This window comes from Mesocricetus auratus, unplaced genomic scaffold (assembly GCF_017639785.1).
Source record: "Mesocricetus auratus isolate SY011 unplaced genomic scaffold, BCM_Maur_2.0 Super-Scaffold_15014, whole genome shotgun sequence".
NCBI lineage: Eukaryota > Metazoa > Chordata > Mammalia > Rodentia > Cricetidae > Mesocricetus > Mesocricetus auratus.
In genome coordinates, this window is record NW_024429186.1 from 8,016,661 (window position 1) to 8,020,967 (window position 4,307).

At 50.0% G+C, this 4,307-nt stretch overlaps 1 long non-coding RNA gene across 6 annotated transcripts; it reads right to left on the reverse strand.

Annotated features, from left to right (window-relative positions):
- Nucleotides 1-674: 674 nt before the first annotated feature.
- LOC121139237 lies at nt 675-3,978 on the reverse strand. 6 transcript variants are annotated; one of them, XR_005876099.1, is made up of 6 exons: nt 3,819-3,973; nt 3,013-3,147; nt 2,776-2,900; nt 1,489-2,666; nt 982-1,406; nt 675-752 (listed from the first exon to the last, which is right to left on the reverse strand). It is a non-coding gene; the product is annotated as an uncharacterized LOC121139237 (long non-coding RNA). The 6 variants fall into 6 exon arrangements; XR_005876095.1 differs by having other exon boundaries at nt 675-815; XR_005876096.1 differs by having other exon boundaries at nt 675-832.
- Between the last annotated feature and the right edge of the window lie 329 nt (nt 3,979-4,307).

A 4,307-nucleotide genomic window follows, 5' to 3' on the forward strand; every position in this document is an offset into this window, starting at 1 on the left:
GCAAGGCACACCTTTACATGACCCCCGGGCCACCATCCACGTCCTCACAGAGTCAGCCCTCCCTGGGATCCACCGTGTTTGCTTCTTCATGCCCTGGCTTGTGGTCTGGTCTCATGTTTAGACTGTACCTTACACCCAAAAAGGGTTTCAAGGAGTTGATGACCCAAAGCCTTGGTTTGGTTGAAAGAATTATTTTGCACTGTTTTTAGGGGTTATATGGAATTCTATTGTCTGGTGCGTGTGTGCGTTTTGTTATTATTTATTTTTGTTTCCTGAGTCAAAGGGTTTTTTTTCTTCTTTCTATCTTCATCTCCCTTCTTCCCTCCGTCCCTCCTCCCTCCCTCCCTCCTTTCTTCCTTTCTTTCTTTCTTTCTTTCTTTCTTTCTTTCTTTCTTTCTTTCTTTCTTTCTTTCTTCTCTGTGTAACTTTGGCTGTCCTGGAACTCAGACCAGCCTGGCTTCAAACTCACAGAGATCCACCTGCCTCTACCTCCTGAGTGCTGGGATTAAAGGCATGTGCTACCACACCCGACTTCTGAGACAGTTTCTGTAACTCAGGCTGGCCTGGAGCTTGCTATGTAGCTAAGAATGACCACAAACTTCTGATACTCCTGCTTCTGCTTCCCAAGCCGAATTAATTATCTTCTGTTGCTGGGATAAAACACCATGACCAACTTATAGAAGGAGGAGTTTATTTGAGTTTAAGGCTGCAGAGTTCAGAGTCGTGAAGTCATGGCAGCAGGAACAGGAAGCCTGAATCACAAGCATGAGGCAGAGAGGAGTGGACGGGGCTGGGCCCTGGTGACATATTTCCTCCTGCAAGGAGACACCTCCTAGCCACCCCACCCCCCCAAAAAAAACACAGTGCCACCAACTGGGACCAGCATTCAAATGCCCAAGACTACAGGGGCATTTCCCACTCAAACTGCACGTAAGTGCTGTAAGCCACAAGTGTGCACCACTGGGCCTGGGGGAATCCTACCTTTGGAGAGTCCCAGACTTATCTATTCTTCTGCCCGGGTGAACATTTAGGCTTTCATTTTTCCATGTGACTGTCACTGCTCAAGTGGCTGAATCAGCCCAGCGGAGGTCACACCCTGCAGGAGAACTGTTTGCCAGGGTGTGGGCAGGGTCAGGTCAGGAAGGATGGGGAGGACTGATGGTTGTGTCCCACTGCAGATCCCGTGGAAGGAGTGTCACCATCTGAGCAGAGCCCCCAAGGAAGGGCTTGACGGGAGCTGTGCTGTCAGCTGTTGGGTGAAAACATCCCTTACGCCCTTGCTAGACACCGGCCATGTCTGCAGTCTCCCAGGACAGCTCACGTGGGCGTACTGAGGAAGGTGGAATTTGATCTGTAGTGGTAAGGCAAACCTCTTAGCCCTATGCTGTTCAGACTTCACCCTTGTCCTGTGGAGGCAAATGTGTCCTTAACTCCAAAGGCCACAGAGTTGTCAGTCTCTGTGACTGTGACAACTAGGGTTGCATCTACCTGGAGCCTAACCCTTGGCATCACCATCAGTCTTTGCGTAAGGTGTGTGTGAGTGGATGACGCGGTCCAGCGGGAAGCAATCCTCTGTTTCCTGCTGCTGCCATGGCTGCTGCTGCCCTTCTCAAGCCCTGTCTCTGTGGAGGCTTTTTAGCAGCTCTTTCCCTTAGCTCTGGGGAGACATTCATTCAGGACTGGACTCCCCGCGGGGTCCATTTCTAGCGAGCTCCCTTCCTTTTATGCAATAAGAGTTTTTAACAAGAAGTATTAGGAGTGCCTCCCTGAAATTCGTTAGGTTCTGTACAAGATCCCCCTGCCTCACTAGCAGAACCTTTACAGGCCCCTCCCCCACCCCCACCCCCCACACCATGGTTGAGGCTGGGGTGGGGCAGGCAGGGCTCGTCGGGGAGGGGCAGCCTCAGTGGAAATCCTGCAACCCATCGGAACTGTGACGTGATGTGACTGTGTTTCCTGAAGGAAGCATTCCTTTCTTGGATGCTAGCCCAAGGTCGCAGGAAGGAAAGCAGAACTCCTGTGTGTTAGCTGGTGTTAGGCGGGCGGGCCTCCTCCCCGAGGCTTGGTTCCGGGACTCACCATGTGCTGGACTCTTGGGGCATGGCACCATTACAAAACCTGCTAGGGAAGGAATACACCACACCCTGCAGGGTGGGCTTGACGGTGAGGCATGAGGTAGTCAGGGGATTTCACAGGCATGAGCTCTCTACCAAACTTCCTTCTCCATAAAATGAAATCCTACTGCTCTCCGTGATGTTGTCTGAGTCGCCATGGTGATAGATAAATAGAGCATTCTCAAAGCCCAGAAACGGTGGTGTTGGTAGAAATGATGTGGCCGGGGAAGCAACTCCCTGCCCACTGTGTTGGAAGGAATGTAACGTCGGTGACTGGGAGGGCGTCAGGTGAACGGCACAGCACGGGCCTCAGCTGATGGAGTGTGGCGCTGTGCCACTGAGGAGAGCCGTGCCAGTCTGGGTGAGGGGCGTCTGTGGCCGCCATCCCTCCCTCTTTTGTCATTTGTACCTGGGTCCATGGAACAAGCACTGGCGGGGGATGAGAGACAGCTGGTGTCTTCAGAAGGTCGCCCTGTACAGGTAACTTCTGAGAGCCTCTCCCCGTGGAACCTGCTTGGTGAATCTTCATTCTCACAGGCTGGCATGGAATGCCTATCTTGACAAGTACACCCAAATTGCCACCCACCCCCAAGAGGTGCACCTTTCAAAGCCTGTGGTGGGCTGGACAACACGTTAGTTATGAATCAACATGGAGTTTCACCTTCTGGGAGAATTTCTCTTCAGTGTTGTCCTTTAGGAACTTGCCTCACTGGGTCCAACCATCACCCCGGGGAGAGCAGTCTTTACTCCGGTTCCGTCCTGTGTTGGCTGACCAGGAGGTTGTAGCTGTGGGGTCAGAAGAGTTTGCAAACACCATGGGCACCGGGCTACCTACTCATGACATTCACAATACATCTGGGTCCAGGATCATTTTACCACGGAATGCTATTGTGCATACCTGGTTTTGTGGTATCGTGGATAACATCGACTTTTTGATGGGCAGATAAATTGGGTTGAATAGTTTCTTGGTATCCATGGCCAAGCAGTGACCTTTATTAAGCCAGTACTAAGCCAGTGGCAAGCCAGAAGGAGCCTTTGAAATGGAGAACAGTAGTCAGTAGAAGAAATGGATTTACTCCACCACCCTGGAGTGTCTAGTGTAATGGTTCTCCTACCAGAACTGGCTCTACACACACACACACACACACACACACACACACACACACACACACACACACACACACGCACTCACGCACACGTGCAATGCCTTTAATCCCAGCACTGGGGAGACGGAGGTAGGTGGATCTCTGTGAGTTCAAGGCCAGCCTGGTCTACAGAGCGAGTTCCAGGACAGCCAAGGTTATTCAGAGAAATCCTGTCTCAAAAAAAAAAAGACCCAAAACAAAAATTATTCCTTTTACTTTTTGAGGTTATAATATAATTGCACCATATTCCCCTTTCTTTCTCCCTCTAAAACCCTCCTCGCTCTTTCAAATTCATGGCCTCTTTTTTCATTAATTGTTGTTACACACACACACACACACACACATATATATATGCACATGTCTATATACATATATGTTCCTAAATCTATAAATACAACCTGCCCCGTCTATAGAATGTTACTTGTGTATATGTTTGCAGGGCTGACTATTGGTACTGGATAACCAGTTGGTGTGCTCCTCCTTAGCTGCCTGCCGTTCTTTGTGTAGGTTTGAAGCCTGGTGGGCTCTCCACCCCACTGCCCATCCCCATCTATTTTACCGTGTCTGTGATGTCCTGGTTCAGATCACATTTGGGCAGCCATGCTGGTGAGACTGTATGGGTGCAGCTTCGGATGTTACTAGGAGACAGTTTCACGGCAAACTTCTGATCTTCTACCCTTCCTGCCCCTCCTCTGGGTGGTTCCTGGGCTTAGGAGTTGCTTTGTAAATGTATCTGTTGGGACTGGGCTCCACAATTTTCCGCTTGGATTGGTTGTGGTTTTCCTTAGTGGTTTCTGTCTATTGCAAAGAGAAGTTTCCTCGGTGAGGGCTGAGAACTCTCCTTACTGTCATTGAAGATTGGGAGCTAGAAGCCTCAGATGAGACAGAGCACATGTCTTTCTGTGTCTGGGTTACCTTGCTCAGTGTGACCTTTTCCAGCTCCGTTTGTCTGCAAAGTTCTTGATTTCATGTTGCTTTGCAGCTGAATAGTATTCCATAGCGTATATTCCCACGTTTTCATTACTCATTCATTGGCTAAAGGACATTG